Below are 16400 nucleotides of genomic sequence, written 5' to 3'. Positions count from 1 at the left end.
CTGGAAGAAGTAGAGTTTAGGAAAAATAGCTTTGCTCTTTTGTCATCCCTTGTTGAGGGCCTAACCTGAAGTCTTGATCCCAGTTACTGCAAGAGGAATTTGGGTTGGTCTTTTACAATTCTCCCTCAAGGTTAAACGCTCTTCCTTCAGATCCTTTTGCATTTTCACTTTTTATTTTGAAAGAATTTCAAACTTAAAGATTTTTAAAAGAAAAGTACAAAGAATGCCCTTATGCTACCTGTCCAGATTCGCTCATTGTTAGTATTTCGCCTCATTTGCTGTATTATTCTCTCTCTAAAGATATCATTGGTTTTCTGAACCCCTTGAGAGTAACTTCCCTACATAAAGTCCCTTTACCCTTTAATAATTTAGTACATATTTCCTAAGAGCAAGGACATTCTCTTCCAAAACCTCATTACAAGTATTGAAATCAAGGCATTTCACACTTATGTGATTATTGTCAGCTAATCTACAATCCACAGTCCAGCTTCACCAGTGGTCCCAATAATGTCCATTATAGCAATTTTGGGGGTTGTTCGAAATCCAATCCAGGATCACACGTTGCTGTTGTAATGGTGTTTCTTTATTTTCCTTTAATTTAAAATAGTTCCTCAGCCTTTTCTTGTTTTTCATGACCTTGACATTTTTGAAGAGTACAGGCCAGTTAATTTGCATAATGTCCCTGGGTTTGGACTTGTCTGAGGTTTCCGCTGGGTTAGGAATGCCGCGCCATGGGGAAGCCTCATATTAGGAGGCAAAGATGGGGGTCTGTCTCATCGTTGAAGACATCAGCTTCAGTCCCTTGGTTAAATTGGCATCTGCCAGATTACTCTGCTGTTATGGTTTTCTTTTCTTTTGTAATTGACAGGTAACCTGTCGGGGAGATACATTGAAACCATGTAAGTGTCTTGCTATTCAACAACTTCCACCCTTAGATATTTTCCCTCAGGTGTTCCTTCACTCTGTCACCACCCTCTCTCCTCAGTACTTTTCCTTACTGGAGACTCCGGCAAAACTCTCTCCTCTGAATGGTATTGGTGTGCACACAGGGCTTGAACACTCTAGGACTTGATTTCGGATTCTCTGGGGTGGGCAGTGGTCCTGGTTGTCTCCAATCTACACAGTTCTTGAACTTCTTGGCATACAGCCCCTCTTGGGTTAACAGACCCCATAGCTGACTCTTCAGCATCACAGTTTATTGTTTGGCTGCCACTTTCTTCCCAGCCCCTTCATTTCCACCCTCTCAGGGGATTCCTACTCACGCCATGTCTTTTCTTTGCCTGAGTCAGGTTGAAGGCTTGTATCTCCCTGTGGGTTCTCCCTTAGTCACTTGGGACTCCAGGAATCTGGCTCACCTTCCTGACCGTAGTTCTGGCTTTCCCACACCCTGATGCTAATACAAGTTAACCTTTAGAGTCTCCTGCCTGGTTTTAGTCTGTGGAACCTATTTTTTGTTCATTTGTTTGTCCGTCCATCCATCCATCCATCCATCCATCCATCCATCCATCCATCCATCCATCCACCCACCCCTCCAACTCCCTGTGCATCCACTCATCCATTCATCCATCCATCGATCCACCTCCCCAACCCCTCATGCATCCACTCATCCACCCACCCATCCATCCATTTATCCATCCATCCATCATCCATCCATCCATCCATCCATCCATCCATCCATCCATCCATCCATCCATCGATCCACCTCCCCAACCCCTCATGCATCCACTCATCCACCCACCCATCCATCCATTTATCCATCCATCCATCATCCATCCATCCATCCATCCATCCATCCATCCATCCATCCATCTAGTTCCTTTATATCCGAGGCACGTGCAGAGCAACAGGGGGATAGAAATGACTTAGATGCCATAGTCATAGGCATTGTGGAGCTTGGAGCTCACAGTCTAAAACAGAGACAGACTTTGGAACAAAAAAGCAAATCACAATCTACACTGGAGGTTTGTGGAGCAGAGAGAAGGGAGCATCCAATTCCATTTGCATCCCAAAGACCCTTCATGGCGGAGAGGGTGCTAGAGCTACTTGTTGAAGATTGAATGGGAGTTTGTTAGGAAAAGAGCCTCTGAAGAGAGGGGATGGCATGTACCAAGACCAGGCTTGAGAAGGCAGAGTCCACTGCAGTGTGAGTCCATGCAGGCAGACCTGTTTGAGGTGAGACTGGATAGAGACCCTGGGGACAGCTCCTTAGAGTCCTTTCCTGTCACACAGAGTAGTGCTGACATTATCCTTTAGGCTAAATGAAACCCAGATTTAGCAGAGTAGTGATAGGCACCATATAGCTTAAGTTTTAGCCTCGTGCTTCTGGCCAGTGATGAAGGATAGACTGAGTGGGGAGATATGGGAATCAGACACAGGCGGGGCCTCAGGTGAGAAGCAGCAAGGACCCCCATGGTGACAGTGAAGGCCAGGATGAGGGGAACTTGGAGACATTTCTAGCTTAGAATCAACAGGGCTTGGTGACTAATTTGATGTGGGACAAGGGAAAAGGGTGTCTGTGGTGATCCCTGCCAGATTTCTCTCTAAAGTGAGTGGATAGAGGTTATCTTCTAGAGATGGGGAGTACAAACAAGGAACAGGTTTCGGGTAGAGAAGTGATGAGTCCAGTCATGCTGCCTGGCTCCCTCAGCAATCATGGTGCATCCTTGCAGCTCCGTTTGCCTGGATTGTGTGCCTCACATTTATTGTCTGCCAAATACCCCGGCTTCTTCCTGAAACAATCTCCTAAAATCATAAAGGTGATGACCTGGGCTCTGTGAAAATGAGAAGCTGATCACTGTTTGCTCTGAAGATTACAGAACTGCCTAGACACGAATATGCTGGTTCCTCTCTCTACCTTGACGTGGTGTGACAGAAGGAAAATCGGACTCAGACCCCAACCCAGGCACTTAGAAAAAAGCAGAAGAAATTTATTACCATGAGGTTTCAACCTGGAAGACGGCCCCATAGGAAGGCTCCCTGAAACAGAGAGTGAGCACAGTTTCAATTCATATACACCCCGAAGTATGTATACATGTTCAGTTATTACCTCCATCTTTCCTACAACATCAAATTTCTTCAAGACTTTACTGGAAAGTGATGGGGTTCCAGGCTTTCAGTTCTCCAGGCCTGCAGAGAGTGTTCCCCCAGCCCTGTGGCCCCCTTCCTGCCTGTTGTGCTGACACAGGTGCCTAGGCATTGCTTTCTCTACACATTTCAGGGTTTGTATAGCTCACTGACGCATGGAACTTTTAGCAGGAAAGGACACATAGCGAAGACAAACTTCTGATTTCCCCCAAGAAGTGCCATCTTCCCTCAGTGCTTTCCTCTCAAGGAGGGGCTGGTGGGGAAGGGAGATCACATTATCCCCTATTGTTGGTATCCATGGATACCGCCTATGTGAGGCCTTATCCTTCCCTGCTCTGTCCAGTGCCTTAGCCACTGGCCACATGCAGCTCTCTGAGTTTAAATTTTAATTAACTAAAATTCAATAAAGTTAAAAATTCAGTTTCTCAGTGGCACTAGCCACATTGCAAGTGCTCCATGACCACATGTGACTGGTGGCTATGTATTGGACAGCATAGACAGGGAACATTTCCATCATCACAGAGAGTTCTATTGGGCAGCACTGTTTTATTGCAACACCCCAGATATTGCTTGAAAGCTATAGGACCCAGGATCCTTCCACTCTCAAGTTGTGCTTCTTAGAGGCTAGAAATCCACCAGGGACCTTAGGTTGGGAAGAGGGCAGGAAGGCCACAACCCCTAGGGGCTCACTGGTGCTATATCGGGACTGGGCAAGGAGCGAAGGGCACTCAGTCTCATGGAGCTAAAATAGGAAAAGTGACCCCCTGAGGTAGCTCCCTTCAGGGTGGGTTCCAGCAGCTTTCTTCAGGGCAGAAAGTGCCACCAGAGTTTGGGAATGCACAGGTGGCCTAGCCAGACCTCTGGCTCAGTATTGAGGCTGGTCTCCTAGCTTGGGGGCACCTGCTTGTCAAGCCCTTCCCCACTGCTCTGTGGTCTCTGAAAAGCTGCCATTGAGAGATGCACAGCAGTCACTGACTCACTACGGTCAAATCATTGCCAGGCTTTGGTTTCTCTACCTTTAAAACGCATTCCACAAGCTGAATTGAGTCTAGATATAGCATGAATACCACTTTGGGGACAGGCCACTGAGGTGAATTGGGTGGCAATTTTGTATGGGAGAGTCTCCATGAAGGGACCTGTCTGTGGCCTGCCTGGATGGAGGGTGGAACGGTCCACTCCTGCTGCCTGCACTTTCTCTCTGTCTTTCCTTCTCTTATGAAGGTTTAACAGCAGACAGAGGAGCCTGTGTCTCCCCTCACTGTCCTTTGGTCTCCTTGGCAACAGTCATGCCCCTTCAGTGAGCCCCTCTCCCAGGTCTTTTGTGGCTAGACTTTCTTGGCAGAAAGCCATGAGTGAGACGCGGAAATGCAGAAGAAATACAACCCACAGCCAAAGGCTTCCTTGTTTTTCTGCAGCTAGAGGGATGCTGAAGAAGGCTGCTATATTTGTGAACTTCTCCTTCCTTCTGGGCAGCCCACAGTGTTTTGGGCACTCCATTACATTAGTCAAGGTGATTTTGTTGGTGGTGGTGTTCTTCCTTTTTCTGGGAGAAGAGAAGAAATAGTTTTTTTGTTTGTTTGTTTGTTGTTGTTGTTTTTTAAACACAGTCTTGCTTTGTCGTCCAGGCTGGAGTGCAGTGGTGTGATCTTGGCTCACTGCAACTTCTGCCTCCCCGGTTCAAGCGATTCTCATGCCTCAGCCTCCTGAGTAGCTGGGATTACAGGCACCGGCCACCATACCCAGCTAATTTTTGCATTTTTTTTTTTAGTAGAGATGGAGTTTCGCCATGTTGGCCAGGCTGGTCCCAAACTCCTGACCTCAAGTGATCTACCCGCCTTGGCCTCCCAAAGTGCTGGGATTACAGGCATGAGCCATGGTGCCCGGCAAGAAATGGGTCTTATTCATTGCCAGGCCCATGCTTGCAGGCCTCCTTATGCCTTCTCTTTCCCCTTCACCAACTCAGAACCTTTTAATTGGGCAAACAAAAATGTACACTGGACAGTAGAGTCAGCCAAAATCTACATTAGGACAGAGAATAGGTCAACGGTCATGGCAACTGAGAAAGGCAGAACATTCATGGCAGGGTAAGGCAAGAGTGAGGCCTTCAAGCAGGAGAAGTTGGCAGCTACTGACAGTGAAAACTGCTTTTCTTTAGAACAAAACACATATGTTTCTACTGGACTACCTGATACAGAAGATAATGTGCTATGGATGGATAGTGTGAATGACAAATAATGTAAACATATTGTATTTGAAATAAACAAAAATGCTTACACAGCTCAATGGGTTACTTGGAAACAAACTCTGACTTGACTGTATTACTGAGCAAAAATGAAGTTGAAACAAAAATACCCTTCTTTTTTGACATGCATTTGGAGATCGGTAGGAAGGCACTACTTGTTTTTCTTTTTTAAAAAACTGACCTTCCCTTAGGACTTGGTCATAGAAGTGTGAACAATGTAAATGAATTCACCATTGTGAGTTGTTGTATCGTATCTATGTTACCTGTGTATTCTGAGATCATACATGTACCTGCCAAAATACCTGGGAAGGGTTGCCGTATCACAGTTACATTTGAGTTCTTGGCAGGCAGGACTAAGGAAGAGTAATTTAGAATGTTTTACATCCTATTTGAAAGAAATCGCTAGTATTCCCTTAAATAACAGGTTACAATAGGAAGATACTACCTGGAAGCCACCCTTTTCACTTTGGTTCATTTTTATTTTTTATTTGTGATGTGCATAGTTGTTTGATTATTTTGCTTACAGTACAATCCTGCCACAAAGTATTAAAGCAGAAGATACTCGTTTTTCCTTCAACATCTGGATTTTTCAAGGTTTATACCTCTACATCCACAGTATGTCATCAGTTATTGAGCTTTAAAAAAAAATAAGTGAATAAAACTCTTCTAAGAGTGCAGATGTCTATAACTACAATGGTACTAGATGAGAAGGAGACAATGACAGAGGGGAAGAAAGCAGACATGTCCATTTGCAGGGAAGGTGGTTCAAGTCTTTGGATTTAAAAACAAGTTCCCCAGAGAAGCTGGCTATAATGGAATTTCCAGAAAACTTCCTTTGCCCTCCAAAAAGGACCTGAAAAGCCCCAATCCAAACTTTGGAAATCAACAGTTATGAGATGCTATAAATGAAGATGAAAGTAGAAGAAGGATGAATATGTCTTCCATTTAGCTATAGCTTGTAGGAATACCTCTTTAGCTGTTGGTGGAGCGGTAAAAACCACTGAAGTCCCAGAAGTTCTTGGAAGAATAGCAGTAGAAAAGTAGTGAACATCACACCTTGTCTAAATCAGTAACAGGGCTTCACGGCTAGGAAAATTTTCTAAACAGTAAGTGACTCCAGATTAGATGTCTCTTTCCAACATTAAATGTGGCAGAATTAACAACAACAACAGATTCACACATGGATATAGTGATAACAGAAAATTACAAGGCAGAGAACAGAAAAGAATCAAGACAATGCTAGAGGTTCAACAGTATTCCATGAGGCTAGAAAATCCATTAACTTTGAAAGCCCTAGCAAAATATCACTCTTGTTTATAAATCACTTATTTGTCATACGACCACACGTTGAATCTTTGTCTTTCCACATACAGAAGAATCCTACATTCAGCCTTTAAGTCTTCTGCATTTCTTTGCCATTCTTGTAGCTGAGTAGCTTGTTCTCATCAATTTTGGTGCAGGTAATGAGTAGCTGCCGGTGCAAGGCCTTTAATGTGGCATTTGACATCGTTTGATAGTTTTTACTAATTGCTGTTTGATACTCCTTTCCTGCATTCTCTGATTTTAATAAACTCATTTACAGTTTGTACTTCATTCGAGACAGTTAGTGAATCCTGTACAACTTTATGACTGACCAATGGCGCATTACCCTCTTCATAATAGTGAACCTGAATTTTAAGCACTTCAACTACCTGGGCTATAGGTTGTTTGATTGTGGACTTCTGCTCTTATCTCCAATGATCATTCCAGAAGTTTTTAGGCTGAAACTGGTGGCTTTCAGTACATGCAATAACAGTCTGTTTTAGCACAAACAGTATAGAAGCCTTGGCCATTGGAATAATGATCTTTCACATAGGGTTTTTTGTTTGTTTGTTTTTTGTTTTTTGTTTTTTTTTAAACAGGGTCTCACTCCTGTAGCCCAGGCTGGAGTGCAGTGGCTCACTGCAGCATCAACCTTCTGGGTAGCTGGGACCATAGGCGTGCATCACCACACCTGGCTAATTTTTGTATTTTTTAAAGTAGAGGTGAGGTTTTGCCGTGTTGTCTAGGCTGGTCTGGAACTCCTGGGCTCAAGCAACCCACCCACCTCAGCCTCCCAAAGTGCTGGGATTATAGGCGTGAGCCACTGTGCCTGGGCTGCTGCATACACTGTTAAAGCACTGTCACAGAATTCTCTCCGGGACTTCAGACCTCCATCTACTTCCTCTTCGTGGGGGCCACTTGCTTCTTTCTGATCTTCATATCCTTCTATCTTCACAGGCGTGAATGGATCCATGTTACAGTGGGAAAATGCATGTGCTGCTCCTTCCGCGAAGATTGTCATTATTTCCAAGTAAAGTTGAGACATAAGAAAAGTTTGTCTTTAGTGCACCAAGGTTCTTCTGTATAAATCTGTTCAACTCTTTAACAATAAGCTCATCCCAGGAAATTGTCCCCTGCCCCATTTTCTATATCCTATTTGTGCTCAAGAAAAGGGGCTACTCCTACATAGGGATGATTGGATTTTAGTGACTTTTATAGACATAGAGCCAAAAGAATGAATGTCTCATAATGGAATTCCAGATTTTATTAGCCCTAGATGGTATAATTTTAGATTACACAGATATTCCTAAAATTTCACTGTGTGGAGAGCAGCCCAAGCTGGCTGAATTTGAGGACTGGGTGCTGGGTGAGGAGAAGGTATGCATAGCTGCTGAATTCATCGCTCATGCACTCCCCAGGGGAAAAGATCAGGTCTTAATTACAGAACTCAGTAACCTGGGTAATAGCAGATTTTTAGACCCAAGAAACAACATTTTCTTTAAATTTGATCACTTACAGAAAGAAGCAAGTGCCCCCCAGCCAGAGGAAGTAGATGGAGATCTACTTGGAATTTTACTTCTACACCAAGTCAGTGCTCTAGACTGAGTTTCTTTAGTTTGTGATGCGACTAAAGTCAATACTTTTACTTCTTAATGTCTTAATTTCCCACATTCCCAATTATCAAAGTCATAGTCCGGCATAAAATCAGAACTGGCCCTCAGAAACATTGGAATGCCTATATTCTTTTTCTGTTAGACCACTCACATTCCTTACAGGAAGTCTAGTTAGCCTGTTCCAAGGGCAGACCCTGCACACCCTGTTCCCAACATTTAATTAGACAAAATCCACAAAGCACACCTATTACAGGCAAACCTCTTATCATTTAGAAAGCTTTCAGCTACAAAGAACAGAAAACCGAAATAAATGTATATTAAGTGATAAAAATATTAAAGTTACATGGCCAGAATCCTGGAAGTAGGTAGGGTGGGACCAGGTTGGTTAATGTCTATCTAATCACCTCATCAAGAACACCATCATTGTTCACCATCAGCTTCAACCTGTTGGTGTTATCTCTCCCTGTCACAAGGTGGCTGCCACAGTTCTAGGTGTCCCATGGGGACATGACACTAATCCAACTGAAGAGAAGGAACCATTTCCTCCCCTGAGTTTCTTTCTATCGATTGGAAATCTTTTCTGTAGAAACCATCCATCATTTCTCTTATGTATCATTGATCAAGACGAGGTCTCATGACCCTTCTTAAACCAATGGTAGGAAAGAGAATGGGATCACCATAGACCAATCAATATCCATGTCTCACCCTCCTGGGAAGTGGCTAGAGATAAAGTCACCCATCTTCAGCAGAAGGACTCAAAGGAAAGTGTCAATATGGAAACAAAATTGGTTTCTACTGGCCAAGAAGAGGGCAATAGATTCGTGTGGGCAACAAACAGTACTTGCTACATCAGGCACAGTCATAAAGGTAGGGAGCAAAACAGACTTCAGATCTGTTAGAATCTCCTCTCAGGCTAAGAAACCTACATTATTTATAGCAACTGAAAAACACAGAGTGTCCTGGAAACACTTGAGTCCCCAGTGGGTACAGCATAGAGGCAGCTGAGTGGAGCGGCCTAGGGCAGTGATCAGGGAAGGACTTCTGGTAGAAATCTACTTCAAGCTGGACTCTGGCGATCAAGTGAGCCAGACATGCATTGGTAGGAAGAAGGAGCAGCTATTCCTAGTGGAATAGCAATAGGCTCCAAGGTTAGAATGTGAGAGTTAGTCCTCCCATGCCTGTGGACATGGGGATGGCATTTGGGTCTCATTTGAGATGGGACCATGAGATCCATGATGGCAGAGACTGAGTCTCTGTCATTTACACTTGGATCCCTGATGCCCAGGACAGCCTGGAGTAATACGGTAACGTTTGTTGTGGGAATAGATTAATGATTACCTTGAAAGATGCAAAAGTGGGAAGGAAGCAGGAATAACAGCAGGTGTAGGGCATTCCCATGCTCCTTTTAGTGGGACCGTTAGAATCCCTAGGACCAGGGAAACACCTCTTCAACTCATCCAGGTTTCTCCACAAAGGAAGTGACTTCAACAATTAAAAGTCCCATCCAGACAGAGATCTTTGTGCTTTTTTTTTGGTTCCAGCTAAATTGCAAGCTGAGCTCAGAAAGTTTGGTGTCAGATTGTGTCCGGGGGAAATGAATTTTCCCTTTTCCGTGAGTCATGGCCATCAAGGGTGGTGGGTGGCTTATATAAATGAATACTAGAGGAGGCAGAAATGCGATAGCTGTTGGACTCTTGGGAGACTTCACCACATGATGTCTACTTTGCCGTTGGAGCTAGGCACTATCCCAGCCAGACCTGACTCAGAGTGAGAAGCATAGATAATTTGCAAGGCCAATGCTAAATGAAAACGTGGGGCCCCTTATTAAAAAGTATTGAGCAATTCTATACAGTGACAGCCGAGCATTAAACCAAGCAGGGCCTTTCTAACCACAGGGCACCAGCTAGCATGGGACAGCTGCATGGGGGTGCAGGTGGCCCACCTGTGAATCCAGCCCTGGAGAAAAGCATGCACAACAAATTGAATCAAAGGAGAGGTCCTGGGGCTATTTTGATATAGAGCTTTGTGTCTTTTCAGATCCCTCAATTTATAAGTGTATAACAACAGTATTGTGCTGGTGAAAGTTACCATTTTATGGATCACTGGGGCTGGCTCCTTTCAGAGGAATGAGGGAAATAACAGGGTGCTTAAATGCAATTAGTTGAAGCAACAAAAAGAACAAAGAGAACAACAAGAAAGCTATTATGCAAATGTGTGGCCATTCGCTGCCATTCTGCCTTGGGGAGTTTTGTGGTAGATTCAGGAGTTTCTGCCTGTCTGAATTATTAGTCCTCCTTATATTTAACATCAAACCTCAGTACAATTATTTATGGGTTGTTTTTTTTCCCCCTCAGCACATTAGTAATTGGCCTCTCTCATTTGTTCTTAATATGGGCTTAACTGCTGCCGTGACTGAAAACAATAGCAACGAAGGCAAAGCAAGCACAGACCTTGCAGTAGGCCGGCCAGACGGAAGGCCCCCAAGATTCGAGCTTCACTCGTTCTGCTCTGCGGGGGTCTCGGAAAAGAGGAGGCAGAGAGGTGCCTTCCCCAGGGGTCCTGGGCTACTGTTTGTGGGATTGTGAACCACGATGTTTTCTAGTCCTTTCAGAAATGGACTGGTCAGACGTAAGGGAACTGGGTATCCCCAGTCCTAAAAAAAAAAAAAGAAAGAAAGAAAAAGAAAATCCTACTAAAGACCCAACCAACGTATTTCAGATCACATTTGTGCCTACATTAAGTACACTAAATTATATTCAAAATGTTACTGGAAAGCAGTCCCAATCCAGGTCCCAAGAGATGATTCTTGGATCTCATGCAAGAAAGATTTTGGGGTGAGTCCACAGAATAAAGTGAAAACGAGTTTATTTGAGAAGTAAAGAAACAAAGGAATGGCTACTCCATAGGCAGGGCATGGCCTTCCCAAAAGCAAGAGAGCAAGAGGAAGAGTGCTCCCATCTTAGGTCCAATGCTTGTTTTTTATTTTAATTTTAATTTAATTTAATTTTATTTTGAGATGTAGTCTTGCCCTGGGCTGGGATGCGCAGGGAGGCCATGGAAAGCAGCCTGGACTGCAGAGTGTGGAGTCATAAGCTGAGGACTTGGCTCACAAACAAGCCCCTACGTGAGACCCTGCTGGTGGGGGTTGGGGGTGGGTTCTGTTATCCCCTTCTCTGCCCCCTGCCTTCTCTGCAGGAATGCTGGCTGATGGCCCCTGCCTCATCTCCAGGCCTCCATGTCTTCAAGATGCTCTTTACCCGGTTGCCACAGCCTCCCCAGGAACTCGCGGGAGCAAGCTCTACATGGCTGACAGCCCCATTTAGAAGAGGGTGCTGTGGAATGAATGGTCCCCCCTGCAGCTCAGCCTCATCTCTTTAATGGATCCTAATTACCCCTGACCTGCTTATAGCTTCTCTCCAGGGCCCACCTGTCAGGATGATGGATGAGGTGACTGGGAGGTGGGCCCAGCTGGGACTGGAGGAATCCCCCCACTCTCTAGTAGGGCGGGGACGCAGGAACTTTTAGGCCGTCCCAAAGATTCTGAGGAAGAGAAAGCAACATTGCAGGATGAGCTCTTCTCCCCTTTTGTCCCCAAAACTTGAGCCAGGTGAGTTTTCGCTTAGGAGGAAGGTGATGGGAAAACTGACTGAGGAGAACTGGCTATTCTGGTGTGTAGCCTGAGGGGTACATGAAAAGGGGAGGAGAGGCAGCCCTGCCCAGGACTCGAAGGCAGGACCCAGTATTTTAGGACTTCAGCACTAGGCCAATCAGAAGGCCACATCTGCTTGGAGAAGGCCAGCAGTCACAAGGCACATGGTCTTCAGCTGACCCATGTCTTCATGGACACACTCCCAGCGAGGACTCAATAAATGAACTGCAAATCATCTGGGGTCCCAGACACAGACCTTTGACCTTATGATCACCAGTATCAGATGCTGGCTTTACCATGATTCTCTGTTTCTGCAGATTAATCAGAAAAGGGAGAAGGAATACCAGGGTTCTGCTTTTAAGTCACATGTACTTGGAACAAAGGAGTGAAACCTTTCCCTCCTCTGCTACACATATAGAGCTATGTGCTCTAGGAATTAACAATCACAGTCTAACTTGTGAGTTATTATTTTGTGCACTTGTTCTGTGCCATGTACGCTGTAAGCTCCTTGTGCACGACAGTTATCTTACTCATCTTTTCCATCTGTGTCCTCTCGGTGGTGTCCATTGTAGGGGCACTGTGCAGTTATACAACAGGGCAGGTGGAGCAAACCCAGGACCAGACTGGAACCTCTCTTTACATCTGGGATGCTAGCCCCAGGTTTCCATGGAGGGAGTAAAACTTCTCCTCCCCAGAGATGGTAGTTTGAGAAGAACGTGGCCACCTTCTTTCTCCGTATGCCTCTGGAGCCTCCTGCCTTGCTGCTGAGCACAAGAAGAGGCTTTGTGCCTTCTGGACTTTGTCTTTCAGGGTGGGCTTCTCTTCTGGTGTGTGGTGAATGTGGGAGGCATTTGTTTGCCTGGGTGTGGTGGTAGCTCATTTCCAGGCTGCCCTCCTGGATCCTCACTTCCCAGAACACATGTCATCTTGTGGCATCCTGCCATATTGAATAGGGTTGATCTATGAAGCCAGTAGGATAGTACAGAATTGGTGTTGTGTGGCTTCTGAATCTACTCATAGAAGACATGACAGCAGCTACCCAATATTCCCGGAACGTTCATTCTGGGGGAAGCCAGCCACCATTTCATAAGGATACTTGTTATGGGGTAAACTGTATCTCCCCAAATTCATATGTTGAAATCCTAATCCCGAGTTTTTCAGAATGTGACTATATTTGGAGATAGGAACTTTAGAGAGGTGATTAAGATAAAATGAGGTCTTTAAGCATTTGCCCTAGTCCAAGATGACTGGTATTTGTATAAGAAGAGAAGATTAGGATACAGACATGCATAGAGGGAAGACTGTGAGAAGACACAGGGAATAGGTGGTCCTCCTCAAGCCAAGGAGGGAGGCCTCAGAAGAAACAACCCTGATGATACCTTGAGCTTAGACTTCTAGCTTCCAGTACTGTGAGAAAATAAATTTCCATTGTTTAAGCCACCTGGTCTGTGGTGCTTTGTTATGGCAGCTCTAGCAAACTCATACACCACTCCAGTAGCCCTGTGCAGAGGCCCACGTGGAGAGGAACAAAATTGCCAGCACTAACTCATCAGCCATATGAGTGAACCACCTTGAGAGCATATCCTCCAGCCCTGGTCAAACCTTCAGATGACTCCAGCCCCCCAGCCCTCATGTGCTCCAGTTGAGGCCCCAGACATCACAGAGCAGAGGCAAGACATCCTCCCCTGCCCATCTGAATTCCTGACTCACCTAAACCATGAGATGATACATGATTACTGTTGTGTGATGTCATTAGGCTTGGGGTGGTTTGTTATAACCAATGTGCCAGGTCTACTGTGACCAAGTGAGACATTTAACTCAGGTGGAGGGGGTAATGCCATTTTGAAAAGCTTATATGGCCACAGGTCTAAGCTGTGCCATCAGCAAAGCAGTGTTTCCAGATGGTGTGGTCAAGCCTTCCTTGAGGAGGACATAGCCCCTGCCAGTATTTGGGGAATGGCTTTAAAAGTCTACCTTGGCAGGCATCAGCTGTGGCCTGGGAGATTGGCGGGAGTAATAGAGGCCAGCAGGGCCAGGGGAAGGAAGTGGTTTAACTCTCCACTCTTGAAGGGGGCTGGGATATTGGGAAAGTGTCAAGAAGAGGAACCTGGGAAAAGCAACCTGATACCAGGCCAGGGAGGTGATGCCAGAACCTCAAATGTGGGCCAAGGCTTTCCAGACCAGGCCAGTAGGCCTGCCTCTGCAGAGAAGAGTAAGGCGCTTCAGCCCCTCAATGAAGAAATAAATACCTGTTGAATATCAGCTCTGTAGTTTATTGAATTTTTATTTTTACAACAGCACTTTGAGCTGAGTATTATCTCAGTTTTTTACATTAGGAAAGGGAGACTCAGAAAAGTAGAAAGGTTGAGAAATGTACCTACCACATCATTTGTAAGTAACAGCTGGATTCAGAGCCAGGAACATCTGCCTCCAGAGCTCTTGTTCTAGCCCAGGGGTGAGGTGTCATGGAAGTGGCTTGGTGGAATGGTCCAGACAATGTATTCTAGATCTAGGTGGCCTGGGACAAGGCCCTGGCTTCATGCTTCCTTGCTTTGTAACTCTGGACAAGTCACTTCACCTCTTCACGTCTCAACGTCCTTGTCTCTAAAGTGGAGATGATAGCCTGTACCTCATGAGTTACTATGGGATACAATGAGTTAGAGCCAAGGGCTTGGAACAGAGCCTGGAACAAAAGAGGCATTTGTGACTACTGGTTGTCATTACTCTCTCAACTCTGCAAGATTTCTAAGAACAAAGAAGATGTGATTCTCAGAACCAGGCTGGAGTTGACAGTGCCTAGATTAGACATGGAGCATGGCCAAGGCCACCGAATTGATGTACATGTGTAAAACACCTTCTCTTTTCTTCTCTTCCTCTCTAATCCCAAACTATGCAGCTCAAGGTTATGAGATGGCTGGTGACCACCCCTGAATCCAGAACACAGTGTCCCCTTAGCTCTCATGGGCTACCCAAGCAGAGCTCCCAGGGAAAGAGCCCTTTCTTGGAGATGGAGCTTAACAATCACATTCCAAGGGAATGTTTGGGGAACAGGGGCTGAGGAAGGAGGGTAATTAGTCTCCTGTGGACACAAGTCTTCACTCCTGCACTGGAAAGTCAAGAGCCCTTGAGGGTGGGCTTGGGGATGTCAGACAGCCTGTCCCTGAGGGAAAGGTTCAGGATGGGTTTCCTGCTGCCCCCTTTCCCGGCTGAAAAGGAGCAGCTAAGTGTTATTGATCCAAGCTCCAGGGGGAATATTTGCTCGAAGTTCACTGGCACTTGCTCAACACTTAGCTGGTATTCATTATTCAGTGATAGGGATGGGGAGTGGAGAATGCTGGCATTGTGCCACCAAGTGAGCCTGGCTTCACCAGGGGTAACATGGAACTGGGAGAGGCAGACAGCCTGGAAGAGTCAAAGATGACTGACTCTCATCCTAGGAGGACCAGTGGTGGATGGTAGTGGGGAAAATTCTATCTCCTGGGCAGCCCCTGGCCTCCCACGGTCACGGAGGCTCTGGCTTTTGGCTGGAGACTAGGAAAAAAAACTTTGGGTGATACTAGGCCTGGCTGCTCTCTGATAGCCTTTTTCAATGTCTCAGTTTTCTCAGACGTCCCATCCAGTTTTAATGATGTATTGCAATGAAACTAGGCTTTACAGTGAGAGAAATGCCAGTCAAGCCCAAGGCTCCAGAATGGGTCAGAGTAACACATGAAACAAGATCTAAAGGATGCGGATTTGGTTGTTTCCTAACCCTGTGATAGGCCTGCCTGTTCTTGGAGTCTTCCAATTAGATAATGTTGATAAAAGTTCTTTGTAACAGGTAACACTTCAGACAAATATCAGCTATCACCATCACATGATGATGATGATGATGATGATTTTTTTTTTTACCACCTTTCCAAAAATCCATGCCCCAAACCTAATGTAGCCATAACAACCAGAGTGAGAAGGGAGAGGGGTTAGGACTTGAACAAGACTGTCCGTAGCACAACCCAAAAGTCCATGGAGAGAAGAATAAATAAATAATGACATCTTCACCAAATGGAATATTTTACAGCATGGGAAATGGAAAGGAGTAAACTACATGTAGCAATATGGGTGAATCTTAGAATATAGTGAGTGGGAAAATGCAAGTTCTAGAAGTCTACACACATCAAACTTCAAAATTGCAACTAAAAAATAGGTGACATAGGCATGCATATCTTGGTGATACAACTGAAAAATAAAGCAAAGGAAAGAAAAGCAAAAGGTTTAGTGTAATTATTACCCCTGGCAGAGGTGGTGAGAGCCAAGGCAGAGGGCCAGAATAGCAGAGGAACATGCAGACATGCTGTTCGTATTGTTCTAGATTTTGAGTTGGTTGGTGCTATAGACTGGATGTTCGTTCCAACAAACTTCATATTGAAATTTGATCCCAGTGTTGGAGGTGGGGCCTAATGGGAGGTGTTTGTGTCATGGGGGTGGATCCCTCATGAGTAGATTAATCTCCTGGGGATGGGGTGAGTGAGCT

The 16400-nt window shown here is 45.2% G+C and overlaps 1 protein-coding gene and 1 pseudogene across 1 annotated transcript in view; both read right to left on the bottom strand.

Moving 5' to 3' along the window:
* The window catches only part of PODXL (podocalyxin like), a 1065326-nt gene that overhangs the window by 387253 nt on the left and 661673 nt on the right, over positions 1–16400 (bottom strand). The gene's annotated exons all lie outside the window — the stretch shown is intronic.
* On the bottom strand, positions 6720–7649 carry LOC126950804 (F-actin-capping protein subunit alpha-1-like; annotated as a pseudogene).

Source organism: Macaca thibetana, chromosome 3 (genome assembly GCF_024542745.1).
Source record: "Macaca thibetana thibetana isolate TM-01 chromosome 3, ASM2454274v1, whole genome shotgun sequence".
NCBI lineage: Eukaryota > Metazoa > Chordata > Mammalia > Primates > Cercopithecidae > Macaca > Macaca thibetana.
This window is presented reverse-complemented; position numbering and strand designations above follow the sequence as displayed.